Here is a 24235-nt window from a genome sequence, read left to right on the forward strand (position 1 = left end):
CAAATTGATTATGATTTGATAAATGAGAAAGAGATTTGATTTGATCTTCATGATAGACCCTTGTGATATTTGTGGTAGATTTCCTAATGTGTTCTGAGCTTATGTCTGGGAGTAGTAGTTAGCACCAAGAAGGAAATATGGTATTTCCCCCAAAACTATGTGCCATCATAGGATTGATATTGATATTTGTGGGCCAGAGGGTGAGTATGAGATTGTGATCACTAAATTAAGGTTGTACTCCCTGGCAAGAGTACGACGTTCCCGCCAATATGGGGTTCTCTTCTTAGGAGGGCAAAACGTTGGACTCCATGTAGCTCACATGGTTTATGTCTATTATAAGAACCTCCCATGTCCATAAGAGTTGAGTTTCCTGAATTACCGAGTTACTCCGAGTCTTGAGTTAAAGAGTTAAGTTGTTTATGATGATTTATGAGGTTTTTATCATATGATTTATTTACTATAAGATCATGAAAATTATGTTTCAATCTAACTCAAGCCAAGTGAGCCATCATTGTACATATGCATATCATGAAATTGATGATGATATTTACTTTGTTGCATGCAACCCACATACTCAGTACTTTACAAAGTGATGACCCACATATTTTTCTATGGGTTATATTTTCTCATAATGTAGGTTTAGGTACTTATCCGCAGCCACGTTAGCGATATTCAAGTGCCTCACTATGTTTCCTCTGTGGTGTGTCTTCATGGTTCGAGGACTGTGTCAATATTTTTGTGATATCATTTTGTTGTTATGGTTTTCAATACTATTGAGTCATTTGGGGGTTTGTCCCAAAGGCTCCTTGATTTTGATGTATAAAGGCTTTATCAGACTAGAGGGATGGTATGTACAGACATTTAATATATATTTTGGTTGTACAGTTTAGTATTCTCCAGTATCTCTCTTGAACCCGATGTGATATATCTCTTTATTATGCATGACTATTGTTGAATTAAGTTCCTTGAGGTAGTGTATGGCTCCGAGGGTTAGCTTAGGGCTACGTATATCCCTAAGCACCGTGTGACATCTCGGGATGAAAATTTTGGGGCGTTATTAAGCTTGGTATAAGAGCCTAAGGTTTAAGGAGTCGTAGATCCTAGGGAGTCTGATAAGCTGCACTTCATAGATTCTTGACCATCGGTGTGTAGCACACCGCATCTATGAGCAAGAGGCTATGGGAAGTTTTAGGAAAAGTCATTTTTTTCTTTCTAAAGTTTATCGTGCCTACACCTATTTCTTTATTTGCAATTAACTCGTGGTCTCTTATAACATAAAATGCCTCCTCATCGAGCTCGTAGAAAAAATGAGCAACCCCAACCCATTGATTCCCTGAACGAGCATGTGTCTCATGCAGAATTCCATGCAGCTTTTCAGGTGCTAGCCCAGGCAGTTACCGCCAAGGCTCAAGCTAACGCCCAGGCTACTGTTCTGCCTCTATAAGAGAATAATTCTTTTGTAGATCAAGTTCATGACTTTATACGGATGAATCCTCCTGAGTTCTATAGGTCGAACGTAGGTGAAGACCCATAGATGTACTTGGATGAAGTGAGAAAGATCACCCAGATTATGCACATGATTGAGGAGGAAAGTGTGGAATTGGATGCCTATCGATTGAAAGATATTTCGTATGATTGGGCGGAGATGTAGAGGAAGAGTAAAGAGGAGGATGCCACTCCCATGACTTGGCAGTTATTCCAGGATTATTCTTGGATAGATTCTTTCCTCTTGAGATAAAGGAAGCAAAGATAGAGGAATTCACGAATTTGAGACAAGGATCCATGACTGTTGTAGAGTATTGTCTTAGATTCAATCAGTTATCCAAATATGCTCCTAGTATGATGGCTGACTCCAGGACCATCATAAGCAAGTTCGTGACCAGCGTGTTAAGTTACGTTGTGAAAGAGTGTAGATCTGCTATGCTTAATAGAGAGATGGACCTTTCTCAATTGATGATACATGCCCAACTAATTGAAGCTGATAAGGTGAAAGAGATAGAGAGAGTAAGAAGGAATAAAAGAGCTAGATCAGAGCAACAGGGATTCAGTCAGTTCAAATTCCATGGAGGGATCCACTCTCAATTCTAGAAATGTTCATTTATGCCCGCGCCTTCCTCAGTTAGTTCTCCCACACCTAGAAGCAGGCAGGAGTAGGGGAACAGGCCTACCCTATCTAGGTCTTAGGAAAGTGTAAGTAACAGACCTCGTCCTCCTTTATGTTCCAAGTATGGTAGAGATTATTTTGGCGAGTGTTTTGTTGATCAAAATGGTTACTTTGGTTGTGGCAAATTGGGCCACCGACTTAGAGATTGTCTGTATACTAGATAGGGGAGTCGAGATTCTCATCCCCAGAGTCAGGCTACCAGTGCCTCCGCTCCTATAATCCGCCTAGTTCCTCCTCAGGATGCCTCTTCTAGTACTACTAGTGGTTTGTACCAGAATCGCTTCTATGCTATACCACCTTGCCAAGAGTAGGAGGACTCTCCAGATGTTGTCATTGGTATGCTCCGTGTCTTTCATTTTGATGTGTATGTATTGATGGAACCCGGTTCGAGTTTCTTTTATGTGACACCTCTGGTTGGTATAAATTTTCAGATGGACCCTGAACCGATTCCTAAGCGTATTCTAGTTTCTACCCCAGTAGGAGAATCTATTAGTGCTAAGTGAGTGTATAAAAAGTGTCCTGTCACTATCCTTTATCGGGTCATATGTGCTGATTTGGTTGAGATAGATATGGTTGATTTTGACTTTATTTTAGGTATAGATTGGCTTCACTCGTGCTATGCAGCTATAGATTGTCATACCCGACTGGTCAAGTTTTAGTTTCCTGATGAGCCCATTTTTTAGTGGTCTGGGAGTTTTGTAACTCCAAAGTGCCATTTCATATCCTACCTCAAAGCTAGGAAGTTGATTTCCAAGGGTTGCATCTATCACCTAGTTTGAGTTAAAGACCTCAAGTCTGAGACTCTGACTGTTTAGTTAGTTAGCATTACTAATAAGTTTCTCAATATTTTCTCGGAAGATCTTCCAAGGGTCTCACCTGATAGAGAAATAGAATTTGGGTTTGATCTTTTTCTCGGCACTCAGTCTATTTCCATTTCTTTGTACCATATGGCTTCCGCAAAACTTAAAGAGTTGAAGGAGCAACTCAAAGATCTCTTAGACAAAGGATTTATCTGACCCAGTATTTCCCCATGGGGTGCACCTGTTCTATGCCTGCATAAGAAAGATGGTATATTGCGTATGTGCATTGACTACCATCAACTCAACAAGGTAACTATCAAGAACAAGTACCCTCTTCCTAGAATCGATGATTTATTTGATCAGCTACAGGGTGCAAGTTATTTCTCAAAGATAGACCTTAGATCTGGCTATCATCAACTTAAAGTGAGAGAGTGTGATATTCCGAAGATAGCCTTCTAAACCCGTTATGGTCACTTTGAGTTTTTTGTCATATCCTTTGGGTTAACCAATGCTCCAGCAGCCTTCATGGACCTCATGAATCGAGTGTTCAGGCAATATCTTGATATGTTTGTCATTTATTCATAGACGATATTCTTGTGAATTCCCAAAGAGAGGATGATCATGCCGACCATCTTAGAATTGTCTTGCAAAATCTTAGAGATAATCAATTATTCGCTAAATTTAGCAAGTGTGAATTTTGGCTAAGGTCAGTTGCTTTTCTGGGTCACATTATTTTCGCCGAAGGCATTAGAGTCGATCCTTAAAAGACAGAAGCTATAAGGAATTGGCCTAGACCTACCTCCCCATCTGACGTTAGGAGTTTCTTAGGTTTAGATAGTTACTACCATTATTTTGTTGAGGGATTCTCTTCCATTTTATCTCCCATGACCCGGTTGACCCAAAAGAAAGTTAAGTTCCAGTGGATAGATGCCTGTGAGAAGAGTTTTCAGGAGTTGAAGACTCGACTCACTTTATCCCCAGTGTTAGCTTTACCCGATGGTACTGATGGTTTTATAGTGTATGTGATGCTTTTAAAGTTGGTTTAGGTTATGTGTTGATGCAGAGGGGTAAAGTTATAGCTTATGCCTCTAGACAGTTAAAGCCTCATAAGAAGAATTACCCAACCCATGATCTTGAATTAGCAGCTGTAGATTTTGCTTTGAAAATCTAGAGACATTATTTGTATGGTGTTCATGTTGATGTGTTTACTAATCACAAAAGCCTGCAGTATGTGTTTACTCAGAGGGAGTTGAATCTTAGACAAAGAAGATGGTTAGAGTTGCTAAAAGACTATGATATGGGTATGTTGTATCACTTGGGCAAGGCCAATATTGTGGCAAATGCTCTTAGCAGATTGTCTATAGGTAGTGTAGCTCATGTAGAGAATGATAAGAAAGAATTTACTCGTGATGTGTATCATTTGGCTAGGTTAGGTGTTAGATTACTTGATTCTAGTGAAGGGAGTATGTTAGTTCAGAGTAGTTTCGAGTCCTCTTTGGTCTCGGAGGTAAAGGAGAAGCAAGACAGGGATCCTAGTTTGGTCAGACTGAAGGAGTCAGTTAAGGACCAAAAAGTAGAGGTTTTCTCCTAAGGAAGAGATAGTGTGTTAAGATTGCAGGGTATATTATGTGTTCCCAATTTTGATGATCTAAGGTAGAGAATTATGGTTGAAGCGCATGGCGTATGATATTCTATTCATCCCGGTACTACCAAGAGATACCGTAATTTGTGGGAAATCTATTGGTGGAAGGTATGAAGAAAGAGATAGCAGGATTTGTGGCAAAGTATTCTACTTGTCAATAGGTTAAGGTAGAGCACCAAAGGCCCGGTGGTGTAATGCAAGAGTTTAGCATTCCTACTTGGAAGTGGGAAGAAATGAATATGGATTTTGTAATTGGTTTGCCTCCTTCTTGTCGTCATCATGATTCGATTTGGGTTGTTGTAGACCGGTTGACTAAATCAGCTCATTTCTTGCCAGTGCATTCTTCTTATACAGTTGAGGATTATGCTATATTATGTATCCGTGAGTTAGTCAGATTGTATGGAATTCCTTTGTCTATCATCAAAGATAGGGGTACTTAGTTTACTTCACAGTTTTGGAGAGCCTTTCAGAAGGGTCTTGGTACCCAAGTTCATTTGAGTTCTGCTTTTTATCCGCAAACTGATGGTCAGGCTGAGAGGATTATTCAGACTTTGGAAGACATGTGCTGTTAATTTCAAAGATAGTTGGGATGAGCACTTGCCATTGATCATATTTATGTATAACAATAGTTTCTATACTAGTATTTAGAAGGCCCCATTTGAAGCTTTGTATAGGAGAAGATGTAGATTGCCTATAGGTTGGTTTGAAGTAGGAGAAGCAACTGTGTTTGGGCCTGATGCTGTGTTTGAGGCTATGGAAAAAGTTAAGCTGATTCGAGAAAGATTGAAGGCTGCTCAAAGTCATCAGAAGTCGTACGAGGATGTGAGAAGAAAAGATCTTGAGCTTAATGTTAATGATTTGGTGTACTTGAAGGTTTCACCTATGAAAGGGGTGAAGAGATTGGGAAGAAGGAAAGCTTAGTCCCCGTTATGTTGGTCCATATAGGATTCTGAGCCGTGTTGGGAAAGTAGCATATGAGGTGGAGTTACCCACGGAGTTGTCTAGCATTCATCCAGTATTCCATGTTTCTATGATTAAGAAGTGTATTGGTGATTTTGTTATGGTTAATTCTTCCGAAAGCTTAGATATTCAGGAAAACCTTTTATTTAAGGAGATTTTGGTTGAGATTTTGTATTTTCAGATCCGTAGGCTAAGGAACAAAGAAGTTCCTTTGGTTAAAGTGCTTTGGATAAATCAATCTGTTGAGGGTGCTACTTGGGAAGTCAAAGCTGATATGCGAGCCAAGTACCCTCACTTCTGTGAGTTCGGAGTGAGCAGAAGGTACCATTCTTTCTTAATTCTGCCCCCTTCTTATTAAAGATTCAGCTATGTGTCTACTTCCATCACGAATTCATGCATTTTGTATAGTATCCAAAGGTATAGAGTGAAGTTAGTCCTTTGAGTGAGTCATTGCAGCTATACGTCTTATTTTTTTCTTGTTCTTGGACTATCTGATAGCATTTGGGGACGAATGTTTCCAAGGGGGAGATATTGTAATACCCCAAAAACTCTAACCAATAGTGCCACCATGACTCAAGCTTATGAGAAATAAATTATAGTGCTTTGGTTGTTTTCTGATCAAGGGTGATGTGTATTAAGGCCTCAAAGATGCCCTAGCGATTAGGTGAATCAAAATATCCCTTACCGATTGAATTCTTGAGAAGGATTTTGGCATAGTCAACTTCAAATGAGTATATCTCTTGTTACATTAAGAAATTTTGAACTCATGACCCACTGACAGATAGATAATTGAATTAGCTTTCCAGTGGAACCAATTTCACCCAAATCTAGTATCGAAGTGAAAAGTTATGCCTATTTTACTCCAGCGTGTCAACCTGGAAATTGTGTGACGACATTTTGTGGTGACTTGTCAAATTCTGACGGATTGTCAGAAAATGTCGTCACCTTAAGCAGAAAGTCATAAATTCCACCCTTTTGTGATGACATTTCGTGATGACTTGTCACAAGTCTGACAACTTGTCACAAATGTCATCAGCTATTTTTTCAACAATTAAAGGAAGTTTTTGCAAGGGTATTTTGGTCCTTTTCCATCTTTTGGAGGCCCCTATATATTTGAGAATCCCTATCCAAACCCTAATTTCTTCATTTTCTCTTCCAATTCTTTTAAGAAAATATATCTATGGTTTCATTCAAGAACTTTAATCTTTCAAAAATCATTCATAAATCTTCAAGATTTCTTCAAGAACCAAGTTCCTCATAGTGTGGGCTTCAAGAATCATTTATTACAAGTTCGGATAGAGTATCAAGCACTAGAATTCATCCAATTTCAAAGATTAAGGTATGTGGGGTTTTGAACAAGAGCAAATCCTTTCGTTCTTGCCCAAAGCTTTGATTTCTATTATGGATTTATATGATTTCATAACTGGGTTTATACCCAAATTACTTCATCATGAGACTATGAGAATATAAATTATTCAAGCTTTGTTATACATGATTATTTTACTATTCCCAAGTTATGACTTGATATTTAATATTGTGAATTTCATATTTCTACCATGAGTTGATATTTCAAGTGCTTTCAGGATATGTGTCAAGCTTTAAGCTTCCTTATGACAAATTGGATTATTGAGTGTATTGATTCATGAGATTGAGTTGTTACAATGAATCTTGATATTTCCTCAAAGTTATTGATGTTGTCATGATTTAATGAATTGATACATTTTGATATTGAGAAATATTGATTTAATTTGAGTCCAGTTAGAAATCCACAAATTGATTATGATTTGATAAATGAGAAAGAGATTTGATTTGATCTTCATGATAGACCCTTATGATGTTTGTGGTGGATTTCCTAACGCGTTCTGAGCTTGTGTTTGGGAGTAGTATTTATCACCGAGCGAGAAATGTGGTATTTTCCCTAAAAGTACGTGCCACCGTAGGATTGGTATTGATATTTATGGGCCAGAAACATTGGACTCCATGTAGCTCACATGGTCTATGTCGATTATATGAACCTCCCATGTCCATAAGAGTTAAGTTTCTTGAATTACCGAGTCACTCCGAGTCTTGAGTTGAAGATTTGAGTTGTTTATGATGATTTATGAGGTTTTTATAATATGATTTATTTACTATGAGATTATGAAAAGTATGTTTCAATCTAACTCAATCCAAGTGAACCATCATTGTACATATGCATATTTTCATGAAATTAATAATGATATTTACATTGTTGCATGCACCCCCACTACTCAGTACATTCCAAAGTGCTGACCCACATATTTTTCAATGGGCGATATTTTCTCATAATGTAGGTTCAAGTACTCAGCCGCAACCGCGTTAGCGATATTCGGGTGCCTCACTATGTTTCCTCTGTAGTGAGTCTTCATATTCGAGGATCGTGCCTATATTTTTGTGATATCATTTTGTTGTTATGGCTTTTAGTACTGTTGAGTCAGTTGGGGGTTTGTCCCAAAGGCTCCTTGATTTTGATGTATAGAGCCTTTGTCAGACTAGAGGGATGGTATGTACAGTTTAGTATTCTCTAGTATCTCTCTTGAACCCAATGTGATATATCTCTTTATTATACATGACTATTGTTGAATTGAGTTCCTTGAGGTAGTGTATGGCTCCGAGGGTTAGCTTGGGGTTACATGTATCCCTAAGCACCGTGTGACATCACGGGATAGAAATTTTGGGGCGTTATATGAGATCTCAAAAGTTAACACAAACTCAAATTTGGCCATTCTGCTTTTTTACTGAAACAATACTTGAAATCCACGTGGGATATTTGACTTCACGAATAAAGCCATCTTCAATGAGTTTGTTAACTTCATTTTGATCAATGGGACCAACTCTGGACTAAAGCACCTTTAGGCTTGTTTAACAGGTCAAGCACCATTCTTGACCGCCAATTGATAGACTGCTCTTTCGGATCTAAGCCAGACATCTCCTTAAAACTCCAAGTGAAGACATCCATATATTCTGAGTATATCTAAATACGCGATTTATTCATCCATCTCCAGAAAAGCACTCAAGTAAGTTGGTCTTTGTAAAACCCTGCAAAGTTCCCTCGTAGTACAGGCCTTAGAACGTGTCAAGTAAAGTGTAATTTCAGTCCTAAAAGATTGAAAAGAGACTTCCCAAGTTATTGGTATTTAAACCATATAGAATTTTCTTAAATTTGACTTTTTTTCATATAGAGAATTGAATTAGCTTTCCAACAATACCAATTTCGTCCAAATTTGGCATCGGGGTGAAAAGTTTTGGCCATTTTACTGAGAGTTGTTGGAACCATCTAGGTGCGATGGACGATTCGATGGACCGTCGAGTCTGCGATGGACTATCGCGACCAAGGCAGAAACTCTCTTTCCTGGCCCAAGTTCGATGGCTAGGATAATAGATCATTAAGGCTGTGATGGACCATCGCTGAGATCGTCGCCACTAAGGCAGTATGGTCTCATCTTGGCCATCGTGCGACGGATGATCTGATGGACCGTCGGACCTGCGACAGACCATCGATCTGACCATCGCATCGAGGAAGTATGTCCCTTTTCTGGTCATCGTGCGATGAATGATCCGATGGACCATCGGATTTGCCACAGACCATCGCTCTGACCGTCGCAGACCCCATTCAGTATATTTAGCTCATTTTTAAAAGGGTTTTTCGATCTTTTCCACTCTTTTCTCAACCAAATATATTCCAAATGAAGAGAATGGCTTCATTCATCATCCAAAATACAAGAGAACTAGGGTTTCTCTCTCTAGATCATATCTAAAACCCTTCTCCAAGAATTCTAAGAACTCACCATAGATTCTACAAATTAAGTTAAGATTTAAGTTCCCCAAGTTCAAGTGTTGCAAGAACCCTCTCTCAAGAGTAAGAAGAAGAGTTTAAAGCAATCTTGTTCATTCATAATCTAAGGTATGTGGGGTTTTAAACAAGGGTAATCCTTTCATCCTTGTGCTTAAAGGCTTAGTTAAACTATGATTTTCTGCAATCTATGAGATTTTACATGAATTTGAATTAGGGTTTTTCATCCATTTTTATTGATTGCAATATTTTGATGTTTCCCATGAATTGAGAGTCTAATGGCATGATTTTTACATGTTTTCTTGAGAAATTATAGCTAGGTCTATACTCCATGATTTTAATCCTTGAGAAATTAATAGTTGAAATATTTGAGATATTGAAGTATATGAGTATGTTGAGATTTTGAGACAAATTGCTGAAATTTTCAAATTTCTACATGAGTTATGAATCTATATGCTATATAATATGCATTTTGATGAGTTTTGACTTGAGATTGAATTACGGGTCATTAAGCCCTACATGAGACTTGCAATTTTATGAACTTTTATGCTATAATCACCCATGATTTGAATATTCTGAGATTATTGAGAAATGTTTTGACCTAATGGTCATAGAGCTTTGAAATCCACTTCACTACATGAGATTACAGATTTGATTGTTGGGTTCTTAGGAACCATAAGATTATTTTGAAAGTGGATTTTCATGTGATGAGCAAGATAAATTAAAGAGAGTAGTATTTAGTACCGAGTTAGGTAAGTTACTATGGTTTCTTACCCCTAAACTACATTTCGCCGTAGGATTGAGATTTTGGGCCTAAGGCTGAGATGATTGGGCCCGAGGCCGAGATAAGTGATCACTGAGTTGAAGTTATACTCTTTGTCAAGAGTATGACGCCTCTCCCCAACGTGAGGTCTCTTCCTTAGGAGGATAAAACATTGGGCTCCATGTAGCTCGCATGGTTTATGTCGGTTAAGAGAACCTCCCTTGATACAAGTTATTTTCCTAATAGTAAAGTTGCGGATTTGCTCCCTAAGAATAAAGTATTTTCCCTTGATATAAGAATTTTCTCTAAAACTATGAGATACGTTATTTGCCTAAACTAAAGTATTTTCCATGGAGATAGAATATTTTTCGTAAAGCTTTGAGATAACATATTTTCTAAAGTGAACGAATTACTTTTGAGTATTTTCCAAAGAAGGAATTAGTTTTCTCTACTAATACGAGTTGATCACCGATTTTCAAACCAAAGTTATATGATTTCAAGTTCCAAGTGTTTGAGTTCAAAGGAGTTATAAGTTCTTGAGCGTAAAAGAAGTTTTACTCTCCATGAGATATATGCATGAGTTGAAAGTATTGTTTAAATTTTTCTTCAACCTATGAGTAATGAGAATAAGAAAAGAGTACAGATTTTAAAGCCAAAGTATAATGACTCACGAGATTTGTTTTACATGCTTCATTCTACATGATTTATATAATGACTCATGAGATTTGTTTTACATGCTTCATTCTACATGATTTATGAGCCTTACATTTTAGACTTATTCAACCCCTGTGTGTCATTCCTATTTGCATGCATGATTTGATTAAAGAGTATTGATATTCTCTTATGTAAATGTATATACTCCCACATACTCAGTACATTCCTAAGTACTGGTCCACATATACGGCTATGTGCTACATTGTCTTATAATGTAGGTTCAGGTGCTCATCCCCAGCCTCGTCAGTGATTCCAAGTACCTTTATCTATATCTCCCCAGTGGTGAGTCCTCATGGTTTGAGGATCTATCTTCAGACATTTCAGTATTTGAGTTTTTATATTATTACTTTCAGTTCAGTTTGATTCAGTTGGGGCTTGTCCCAACGGCTCTTGAGTTCATGGAGTAGTAGAGGCTTTGTCAGACTAGTTAGCAGATTATGGTTGTGTTAAGATTTCAATTTTGTTGTTGTTTGGACCTAGTATTACCTTCGTATTTCCTTTCACTTGATATGAAAGTGTTAGTGTTTTATGTATTCCTTCTTGAATGAGTTATTATGAGAAGTGATAGGCTCAAATGGTTAGCTTGGGGATACTCGTAGCCCTAAGTACCATGTGATGTCCTGAGAGATGATTTTGGTCGTTACAAACTTGGTATCAGAGCCAGGTTTTAAAGGAGTCCTAGGTAGTCTGATAAGCCGCGTTGAGTAGAGTCTTGATCAATGGTGGGTAGCGCCCCACATCTATGAGCAAGAGGCTACAAGATGTTTTAGGAAAAAGTTATTTCTTCTTTTATATTCCATCGTGCCTACAGTTGTCCCTCTCATCCAATAATTCATGCTCTCCTATTTTAGAAAATGCCTCTCCGAAGAGCGAATGCCCACAGAAACAATAATGAGCAAACCTCACCTGTTGATCCTTTGAATGAGGCTGTGTATCATGCTGAGTTTTAGGCGGCCTTTTAGGCATTAGCCCAAGAAGTCACCGCCAATTTTTGGGCTAATAACCAGGCTACCGTTGCTAATCAGCAGGGAGGTGATGTAGCTACGGCTAGGATTCATGATTTTATGCGGATGAATCCGCCAGAGTTTTATGGGTCCTAGGCAGGTGAGGACCCATAGTTGTACCTTGAGGAGGTGAGAAAGATCACATAAGTGATCATGTTTTTGAGGAAGAAAGTGTTGAGTTGGCATCCTACAGGATGAAGGACATTGCTTATGACTGGGTTGTATCATGAAGGAAGGGTAGAGGTGATAATGCTGCTCCTATGACTTGGTAGGTGTTCCAAGATGCATTCTTAGACAAGTTCTTTCCGCTTGAGATAAGGGAAGCAAAGATTAACGATTTTATGAACTTGAGGTAGGTCTCTATGATGTTAAGGAGTACTACTTGAAGCTTAACCAATTGGCCAAGTATGCTCTGGTTTGGTGCTGAAAGAGTGTAGTACTGCGATGCTGTATAGGGATATGGATCTGTCTAGGTTGATGACGCATATGCAGTAGATAAAAGTGAATAAGATGAGAGAGAGAGAGTGAGGGGCAATAAGAGGACTAGATCTGAGAAACATGAGTATAGTCAGCCTAGGTTCCATGATGGAAATCACACTCAGTTTCAGAGATGTCCATCTATTGTAGCACCTTCATCAGCTAGTGCTTCCACGCCTAGAGGTAGGCAAGTACAAGGGAGAAGGTCTTTTATGTCTAGGTCACAGAACAGTGTTGGTAACAGGCCCCATTATCCTCCTTGTGCTAAGTGTGGTAGGGATCATCCCGGTGAGTGTTTCGCAGATTTGAGGGGTTGTTTTGGTTGTGGCAAATAGGTCCACAGACTTAGAGATTGTCCTTATTCTAGACAGGGGAACAGAGATTCCCGACCTCAGGCACAGGCTACCAGTTCACCAGCTACTGTACCCCGTACCGCCCCTACTCAGGGCGCTTTATCTAGCACTGTTGGTGGCCTGTGTTGGAACAGATTCTATGCCTTACTATCCCATCAGGAGCAGGAAGACTCTCCTGATTCTATGCCTTACCATCCCGAATTAAAGAGTATTGATATTATTTTATATAAATGAATACACCCCCACATACTCAGTACATTCCCAAGTGCTGATCTACATATACATCTATGTGCTACATAGTCTTATAATATAGGTTCTGGTGCTCATCCCCAGACTCATCAGTTATTTTTGAGTACCTTTGTCTACATCTCCTAAGTGGTTAGTCCTCATGGTTCGAGGACCTATCTTCAGATTTTTCAGTATTTGATTTTTATGATATTACTTTTAGTTCAGTGTGAGTCAGTTGGGGGCCTGTCCCAATGTCTCTTTAGTTCATGGAGTAGTAGAGGCTTTGTCAGACTAGTTATCAGATTGTGGTTGTGTTGAGATTTCAGTTTTGTGGTCGTTTCAATCGAGTGTTACCTTCGTATTTCCTTTCACTTGATATGACAGTGTCAGTGTTTTATGTATTCCTTCTTGAATGAGTTATTATGAGAAGTGATAGGCTCAAAGGGTTAGCTTGGGGCTACTCGTAGCCCTAAGCACCGTGTGATATCTCGGGAGGTAATTTTTGGTCGTTACATTCCTGGGTCTTTATTGATTCCAAGATTAAATTTTTTCAAAGGATCTATTGTGGGTTTCACTCCTTCTTTTAGTTGATATGGAGAATCTCCAACATCTTTCTCTTCTTGAGGATCATTGTCGTTGATGGATATGTTGTGACACCAGAAAGTATCTTCCATCTCTTCATCAACCTTCATTTGAGATGAGGTCCCATTCTCATTTTGGTCTGTAACATGATATGAGGAGACAACACTTTCTTTATCTTATGTTCCTTGGTATAAACCATAGTATGAGTCTTTGCTTTTAACACCTTATTGCATGAAACCACCAGTTCCGTCCGCCCCCTCATTCTAGAAGAAATCAAACTTTGGAAATCCTTCTGGATCTTAGGCGAGGAGTGCATTGTTGTACTTTGATGACTTCTTTGACGCTTTTTACTTCTCTTCTTATTTAGAGGACCTAACCTCTTGAACACATAAGTTCTTATAGTTGATTCTCTAAGTTGGTCAAAGACAGAAGGTCTTTTATTAGATGCGGTAGACTCCTCTTCTACAATGATGAGCTACTAACCACCCTTCTTATGGAAATGCAAATTGGAGGCAGATGCATATATCCTAGGCCTTCACGTCCCTATTGCACCTTCCGATGGAAGTTTACCCAACCTTGATGGCTCAATAGGATTATATCTAGCCTTTACAAATAACTTGTATGCATTTGGATTGAAGCCCTCTTTTGTATGCTTTGTAGAAAATGTCATATCTTGTGGCAGATTTGGAGCCACAGCTTCTCCGAGTAGCCTCGACGATGGATTTATCGCGTTAATCTTCCTAATAGGTAAAGTTAGCCTCTTTAGCATATTATTTTGGGCATCAGATGGGTGATCTTTCTCTTTCTTTACCTTCAGTACGTAGCGAAGAATAGGAGTTGCCTTCTTTTTTGTAGGAGCGATCCTTTCTTTATTTGAAGTGGAAAGAGGTTTCTTATTGGCGACTTTTTCAACAGTCACCACGACCTTCTTGTCTGAAATATCACCACACTTGGTCTTGGTGACATCATTAACCTTTTTATCATTCACGACATTATTTTTCAAGTAGAATTTTGCATCAACAAAGTGTGATTCAGCTTCAGTGAATGGCTTATCATCAGCTACTATCTTTCTTTCCACTCTTCCTTTTGGTGTTTCAAGCATTGATAGTAGGAGGACAAGATAATTTTATTCCCGTGCACCCAAGGCCTACCAAGCAATATATTGTATGAAGTTTTGGCATCGATCACATGCATCAATGCATTTGATTGAAAATCATCCATATGAATACCCAACTTGATAGACCCCATGGCCCTCTGTCCCCCTTGGTTGAAGCCTTGGATCATTATATGACTTTTATCCAGTTCGTCAGTAGTGATGTAAGTTCTTTCATCATGCGGATAGGCAGGATGTAAACTTCTGATCCCTCATCTATCAAGATTCTATTGATCTTCTTTCCTAGAATTTGACAGTTATGTAGGGCTTCACCAAGCAGAAGATCGTTATTTGTGAATGTGATTTTTGTATTACATACATGTGTCTCTTGAACAAGAGGTACAACAAGCGGTTCAGAGGATGAATGAACTTCTATGGACACATTTTCACCCTTTGCCCCCTCTTTGGCAGTATTAAAACAAGATGCCTCAAGGTTGATTGGGCAGTCTTTACAAGGAAGCAACTTGGTAAGAATTCCTCTAAAATTATTGGATGCCGAGGTTTCTGGTGGTGGATATCCACTACCCTCATATTTTTTGGAAGCTCGATTAGCCTTTGTTTTATTAATTTCTTACCATTCTCAGCCTGTTTGGTTGCTAGACCAACTTCTTTCATGGACTCATCTTCTTGAGTCTGCACCTGGTTACTAGAGTCCAACCTTCATTATCGCTTTCACCAACTGAAGATGTCATGCTCTAATAGCCTCTTATTATGCTCTTCTACACATATTTGGATCGGATAGAGTGAGCCAAAGGTGATAGAGATTTGATGAGAACTAGTCGTCTTATCATCGAGGAAGATCTTCTTTTCATTTGCTAATTGCATGACTTTGTCTTTAAAGACAAAGAACTTTTCCAAAGGGTGACCCACAAGCCTATGATACTTGCAATAATTTGGGTCATTGGTCCTTCCAGCTTCTTCGAGATGCTTTATCTCTGGTAAATCAATGAGCTTATGCTCAAGAAGTTCATAAAAAATCTTGGCTACATCAGAATCAAGGAATGGGTACTCCTTTTCTTGCATCTCCTTTAAAGTTAACTTCTGATTTGGATGTCATCTAGAAGTAGTCTTCATACTTTGATTCTTCCTCACCTTTGTGGTGACCTTCATAGGAGACACGCCGACATTCATGAATTCTTTGTTATCATTTTTGGGGATAAACTTACCCCATATTTTAGGTTCCTACTTATCCTTCCCTTTCGAGGGCCATGGATAGACGCTACTCCCTTCTAGCAAAAGACATGCTCAGCTCCATGTCATGAGTACGCATAGATAACTCTTCAAAGAACTTTGGCTTAATGCCTTACAAGATATAGAAGAGTTCTCACTGCATTCCTTGGACGTACATCTCTATGGTAGAAGCTTTACTGAGCCTATCTTTGTAATTTTGGCTCACATTTCTCCATCGATTAATGAAGTCGATGACTAGCTCATTCTTTCTTTTTTGAGTATTTGTGAGCTCTACCATGCTCATTGTACTCCTTGTGCTATAAAATCAATTTAGGAACTCATGTTTCAATTGCTCCCAACTATCGATGGAGTTAGGCTCAAGGTCCATATATCAATCAAAAGCATTTTCCTTTAGGGAATGAACAAACTATTTGACAAGATAGTCACAATAAGTTTCATCATTATTATATGTCTCAACAAAGTTACGACATGTTGTTTTGGGTTCCCTTTACCCTCAAATTGTTAAAATTTGGGCGGTTGATAACCGGCAGACATTTTAAGGCTATCTATCCTCACAGTGTAGGGCTTGGAATATGCAAGGAAAGACTTGGTGACAACATCATACTTGTCTTTGAGGGTCCCTTTGATGAATTCCTTCAATTGCTCAATCGGGGTCATCCCCTCAAAAGAAACTCGTACCTCTTTAGTTGGTGGTGTTTGCTTCACAGTGCATGGATAGATTCTTCATCTATCAAGCCTTCTACTCTATGCACTATCTTATTAATCTGAGCATCTTGATTTTAAAAATATTTGGTCAGGCTCTCAATTGTCTTTGCTAGATTCACCAGTTGCTCCTCCATAGACGAGGCATCAGTCACCATTGCTTGCATGATCACTAGAGACATTGGAGAGTAACGCGGATTGTCACATAAGTTGATCTTCAAAGTGCTCAACTTATGTGGTATAAGTGGAGATGACACATTTATTGAACGACCATTGCTCTTTATGCCAGAGTATTTTGAACCAGAGTGCTCAAGTAGATCAAGATTCTTCTTAAGTGTTTCTTCCAAGTTGCTTCCTCCTTTTGAAGCACTTGCATTGGACTTCATTCCTTTTGGGGTTGAAGATCCAAAAACTGAAGTTGGCACAGACGACACTGGATGTGTTTGTTGTCCTAACATATTTGCCTTACTCCTTGTGACAGCTCCCAAACTTCTAAAAGTAATACCAAGGATGCTTTCTACTTCGGCAGAGAACCTTGAATCAGCAACCTTGGAAGCAGTTGATTGAGAGTTGATCTTCTTGGAAGTCATTTTGTTGTTCTTAAAGCTTGAAGTATGAAAGTTGAGATGAGAGGTAGAGATCGTCCCACTGGGCATGCCAGAATTTGTTGGATAATAAATTTCTTGAGATAAAAAATAAATAATCGAGACAAGAAAAATACTGCAACAATCAATTTATTTATTTCAATAAGTGAGTGTTATAATCTCTATGATTCCTCTGATTTGCCTTTTCAACTATAAATTAAAGGGCTTCGAGCTTGATCTTGAACTTTAACTTAAACTTAACGGATTTGATCTTGACTTGTGCTTGAATCCAAGGGCTTGGTAGCTTGTTCTTGAATCTTGCGGTCTTGATCTTAAACTTGAACTTGATTAAAGAATATGGTGAACTTGATCTCGACTTGTACTTGAATTCAAGGGCCTTTGATATTGTTCTTGAATCTTGTAGTCTTGATCTTGAAGCTTGAACTTGTTCTTGAATCTTGAACTCTTCATCTTGAAATCTTGAGCTTGTTCTTGAACTTTGAACTCTTAATCTTGAAAATTGATGAACTGATCTTGAATTCTTGAATTTGTAGAGAAATCTGCTGCTTTGATCCACGAGCTCTCGCTTGCTTCTTGTTAAACTTGTTGGTCCCTTTTCTGAATTACGAGACCCCTATTTATAGTTGTAGGAAGTAAAGAGTCATGAAAAACATGAACTTCCTTTGACCAATCAAATTTAAGTGACATGACATTTTTTATGGGCTTTTAATTTACTGCATCATTTTGACACGTTGCATGGTCTCATTGGCTCATTCACTTGACTTAATATGCCATGTCATTTGACATGTGGCACTAAATTGGGCCTCTAGCATATGATGACATCTTGGGCTTGTTAAAATGGGCTCAGTCATTTGTAACCCAAATTAATATGATGACATCTTGGGCTTGATAAAGTGGGCTAATCATTTTTAATCCAAATTAATGGACTAACCCAATTGAGGTTGGACTTCAATTAAATCTAGATATAAATACATAAAGTAGCATACTTAAGTATTAAATTACAAAATATAACAATAATTTTATCAAATTACATTTTGTAGCATATGTATTTGTATTTTTGTAGTAACAGTTTGCAAAACTATAAAATACATATTGATTATAAGGACAATAAAAATCATATGTATTTGTATTTTTGTAGCGACAGTTTACAAAAATACAAAATACAACTTGCTATATTATGTAATTATGAAACTGTTACTATGAAACCAATAATTAATGGGATAAGTATGTTATTTCTGAATTTTGCCCTTAAATCTATATATGTTTGGACCTAACTAATTAACCCAACTATATTAATCCAAAATATTTATTTGGGACTAATATATTTTAAGTTTAATATTATCCAAATTTTGTACGGATTTAAATTTAATAAAATTTTATTGCTTACAAAATGTTCAAAACCTATTAAAATTACTTGTAATGAAGTATTTTTTTTTACTAATTTATATGCACTTTATATTTTCTTGTATTACTAAAAAAATACAACACCAACTCTATTTATAGGAGAAGTCTTTCTTGTAATGAATGATAATGAAAAATAAAGATCAACGCATAGAAATTATAACGGGTACAAGATTTACAAGACAATGAAAAAAGTAATAAAGGTATAAAGTTTGTGGCGAGTTACCCAAAGAAATGGCAAGGCTGCACATTTTCTTACGACTAACGTAAACAGGAGTAATGCATGTAAATTACTACCCATTAAGTTATTGGTTGGTAAATGTTGACCAACTAAAACCTCCAATGTGCACCAGCACACTTTACATTCTGGTAAGCAATAGGAGTAAATGGGTGATGCCTCCAAAAAATAATAAGTTAGTTGTAGATGCACATACAAGTCATCATGCCTTGAGTTATAGTACATAAAAGGTAGTAAAAAAGTGTTTATTAAACATACAAATAAAGTCAGTAGGGAGAGAATAAAATTACTCAGTAAGTGGAGGTTTAATTTACATGTGATGCATGTAGGTTTAATTTGCATTTACATCATTTAGTAGGGAGAGAATAAAGCAGTGAATTTCACATAAGTCCTCATGCGATGCATATATTATTATTTTAATAATCAGAAAAAGTATATCAAACATGATACTACCAACGGATAAAGTTAATGCATACATTATTTTTTCTAATGTATTCTGCCAAACGATCCCTAACAGTATTCGTCCAAACATTACAACATTTTGGTCTTCTGTCCACCCTTATAAAGTGAACTGTTCTACACTTTTAGGTCCTGTTTAAAAACAGTTATGGAGACCTCAGTTTTAAAATCATTTTAGCAAACTCTAATTCGCTAATAGATAATCAGAACAAAAATTAAATTGAACAAACAATGTAGGTATGTCAATCAGTCTACCCCTCACCAATTCAATATAATCTGTATTAGAAACGTAAATCACGTGGAACTAGAAACAATGACAGAAAAATAGATGACTTTTCATACAAAATCTAATTTTAAGTTGTAAATAAAACTTGCTATAACAACCAATCAAACTATGTCAACTAACAAGACCTGTCACTCACTAGAATTTTACTAACTGGAAAATTCAAAGGGCCTTTAACAATTACTAGCTCTTCTCTGTCTTTTATTAAATTATTTTACAATTAAATACAATTACAAGAAGAAAGAAAGATGACTTTACCAAAAAAATATTGGCCAAACAGTTCACAAAATCAAATAAATAGATCTACACTATCAATCATAATAGAAAAATAATATATGATATGCAATAGAAAAAAAAAGAAGACACTGCTAACTTGAAACAACCACCAAAAGGTATACAAAATGATTATAAGAATTTTACCCACTACACTAAAACATCCATTGTTCCAATATAAACATTTGTTTATCATCTATATTATCTACTGAAAACCAGTACTAGTGAATCCCACAAGAGTTGAATATCATATTTGTATTGTGGCTTTATAACGATCTAATTTTGATGATTTATGTGAATTATACATTTTTTTTGTGATTTGACTATTTTACTCCTTCTTGTAGTTGTCTTAGGGTATTTTTGAGGTGTGCAGATGCTTGACATGGTTTTTGGTGCATTTCGACGTGATTTACATGAAATTATGGTTTTTGGTGGCTTGAAAATACTTATAATTGACTTCGGTCAATATTCATTAAACTGTACGTCAGATGGCAAAACGGACTGTGCCAATAGATCTGAAACATCAATTTTAGGATGGTAACATGGTTGGTGTGATTTTATGGCTTTTAAATCTCATTTCAACCCTCGATTCAGAAAGTTGTGAATTTGGATTTTGGCAGCTTTGTAAAAATGATGTTTTTTTGAAAATTTAATATCGCCATTAGGTCCGGAACATCAAATTTGATAGGTTAGTATAGTTTATTTGACTTTACAAGATTTCAGATGAATCCCGAGGGGTCTACGGAGACTTGAAGAGTTTCAATTCTCCAGCTTATGCTGGTGCACCTGCAGTTGCGGTTGGCCAGTTGAATTTGCGACTCTACTAATCAGCATCAAGTGTCGCAAATATGACATCGTGGCCGCGATCATGAGTCTCGCATACCCGATACTCGCCCTCAAATCAAGTACCGCGTATGCGACATCTTGTCGCGACACCTGGCTGTGCATGGGATTCCTGGACTCTCTCTCTCTCTCTCTATATATATATATATAACTTGTTTTTTCCATTTTCACTGTAGAGCTTAGGGTTTGGTGATTTTGAGCAACTTACTCCATTTATAGCTTGGGTAAGTTTCATAACACCTATTTCAACCATTTTTCTTCAATTTCATCCTTTGATTCTTGTTTTAAATGAGGATTAAAATGTTAAAATTGGAAATTTTTGTTTGAAAGGCCTAAAAATTAAATTTCTTTGATTTACACCTCAATTTCAATCTTTTTTCACTTGGTCTAGTTTTTAATCTTATAATTATCTCCCTTCTTTTGATTTCATCTTCAAAATAATATCAGTTCTCAATTTTAAAACGAATTTCAGAGAATTTTGCAAGTAAAGTTTGAACATGGTTTTTATTTAATTAGGACCTTATTTTTAACTTATTTTCTCTTGAATTTTCAGTTGTAAACTCCTAAAAATATGGGAAACATATTTCAAAAATAAAATTACGATTTTATCCTTTTTTTATTGAAAATATGTTTCAGGGGTCCATTTTGACCCTGACTCTAAAATAGGCAATATGGGTATCGTTAGCTTTCTTTTAAAGCATAAATTTAATATTCTGTGTTCTAATTGATTTTGAGTTCGTTAGTGAGGAGTAAGGCTTCAAATTGAAGGACACAGATCGATTTTTTGATATTTGAGGTAGGTTATGGCTTAACTTTCTTCAGACTGATATGGTTAGTTAATATTAGTATAAAATCATGTTAAGAGTGTGGAAAATAATCATGAAAATAGATATATTATTGTGTTGTGCCTGTGTGGGAGCTTATATATTGATGTTATTTGGCGATTTTGGAATATTAATTGCTACTTGTAACCGTGTGGGTTCTTATATGATATTGTTGGATTTGTGTATGTGAAATTAGTTGTATCTTGTCAATGAAAGAGACTAATGTGGTATCAATGGTATATTTTGATGTATTTACTCTTTTGGCATATGGTTTGTGTTGAAGTTCATGAATGGTTGGAAATATTGAGTGGATTATCAGCTCACTTGGTTAGTATATTTGTTGGATACAGAAATACTCATTCTGGTTGGTTGTGAGCATTACATCCTCATATCATACATATTCATAAAACATTGATACCACCGTGAAAATATTGGAAATATTGGTTTTTTCTAACAGAAAAGATGACATCTTAAAATCATATATCGTAGGATGTGTCGGAGTAGAGTTATAGATATTGGTATTGTATATTGGTTGTATACGGGTTGACGAAACCCCCATGGATCCTACGTCGGGAGGCTTTAGCTATGTAGGTATAAATAGAGGTTGTGCGACAACCTCGAGCATTATCATTATTATCACCATCATCATATTTATTATCATCATCATCTCCATTGTACTTGTATTTACTTTGTACATTCTGTGATGTATTATTTTCCTTAATGTAATACCTGTCAATGTATATTTCTTCCTTCGAATTCATATGTGTGATAACTGTTGGCTTGTCTTTTTCTTTCGTGTTGCTATGGTGTATGTGAATATTATAGAACTATTAGTGAAGATAGTATGGCTATCATTTGGGACATTTTGTGGTTGCAGATGACCTGCCCTTAGTGTGTATTTTGTATGTTTTATTTTCTACTTTGCTCAGTCAGCCTATGATACCTACTAAGTACAAGTGGATCATACTCACCCCTACTGTGCCCTTTCAGTGTAGATCTTGATTTGAGTGTGCCTTACGGTGGTTGACTTTGGGTGTTACTTTGGAGCCGTTCATTTTAGTGGTTGGATTCTTGCTTCTAGAGTCTACTATTACCCTTCTTTATTTCAACTATGTCATTATTTTACTTTCAGAGACAACATTATTCCTATTATGGATATCTTAATTATTTTGATCTCGAGTTGTATTAGTTAGTTCTTACACTGTGACACCGGTTTTGGGATTATGGTATGATGTCTTTTGTTATGTTCTTTCACATTTATTATATTGTTTGGTTCAACTTTATTCTAGAAGCTCTACTTTGGGTTATTGCTATTATTTTCCCTTTTATATTAATTTGTGTGATAGACTTACTTGTCAAGGCTTGCCATGACAAGTGTCATTATGACCCTTAATTTTTGATCATTATAAATTGGTATCAGAGTATTCAAGTTCATTGGTCTCAATAGTGTAAGAACGAGGTATCTAATAGAGTCTTGTGGATCGATACGTAGACATCTGTATCTATCTTCAAGAGGCTATAAGATGTCTATAGAAAATTTTTCTTTTTTTGTTCCTTGTAATGTGGATTTTCTTCATACCTTGTGTTATAAATCATATTTCACTCCTTTTTATGTAGATGGTGATAACGAGATCTCATGAGGTTAGAGATGCGGAGCCTTCATCTGAGGAAAGAGCCTAGTATAGAGGGCAAGTTATAAGTTGTAGAGGGATCAAGGTAGTGGACGGCCACGTGGATATGCCCTATCTAGGAGTAGTGTTAGGGGACTCTCCCCCGAGCCTCTGGTTGAGCGTGTTGGGGATATAGGTCCTACTTCAGTTCCACTAAGTTGTTTAGCCCAGTCTTGGAGGAGCTATTGACTCGCTTATTGTCCCGTGTAGAGGTTTCTCCTTTGAGTGTGCCTAATGTTTCCCCAGCTTCGAGTATTGTACCTCTATCTGTGCCAGAGTCTTTTTATGGCATTTCTTTAGCCCCGAGTGTAGATCCTCTAGTAGTACCTACTTTTAATTTTGGTACTCTACAGACTTCGAGTGTTATTCATCCTTCAGTGCCTGTATCTGAGTATGGTATTCCAAGGTCAGGAGTTTAACCTTTATCTATGTTTTCTTCTCTGTTGGGATTTCATCCTATCAGATTTTCCATGTCTCTCCTTATTGTGAGTATAGTTATATCTTTTGAATTAGAAAAGGTTTGAGGGGTTCACTCATTTAGGTTTTCCTAGGTTTAGTGGTGTTATAGGCGAAATACCTATAAGTTATTGACTGACTGTCGTGAGAAGTTGCATAACCTTCTTGAGTCATATGGTATTATGTATATGACTTATCAACTTAGAGATAGAGCTAGAGATTGGTGGAGGTCCCTTGTTGGTTGTAAACCTCTTAATTTTTCCAAAATGACATGGGATCAGTTTACTGAGGCCCTTTTGGAGAGGTTCGTGCCTCACAGTCTGAGGGATCAGATAAGGGTTGAGTTTGATCACTTGAAATTGAGCTCCATAATTGCTGCAGAATATGAAGCATGCTTTTATGCCTTATCTAAATATACCTATGTCGGCATTCCACTGAGTTTGAGAAGATTCAAAAGTTTGTAAAAAGGTTGGATGTTTCTCTTTATCTAGCTACATCTCAGATAGTAATGTTTGAAGAATCATTTTAGAGTATAATGGATCATGGTAAGATGACTGAGGTTATTCTTTGAGCATCTCAAGAAGGCACCAAAGGGGTGCGCCATCTGGGCGAGTTCTGAGGTTATACTTCTCGAGGCGG

Source organism: Capsicum annuum, chromosome 11 (genome assembly GCF_002878395.1).
Source record: "Capsicum annuum cultivar UCD-10X-F1 chromosome 11, UCD10Xv1.1, whole genome shotgun sequence".
Classification (NCBI taxonomy): domain Eukaryota; kingdom Viridiplantae; phylum Streptophyta; class Magnoliopsida; order Solanales; family Solanaceae; genus Capsicum; species Capsicum annuum.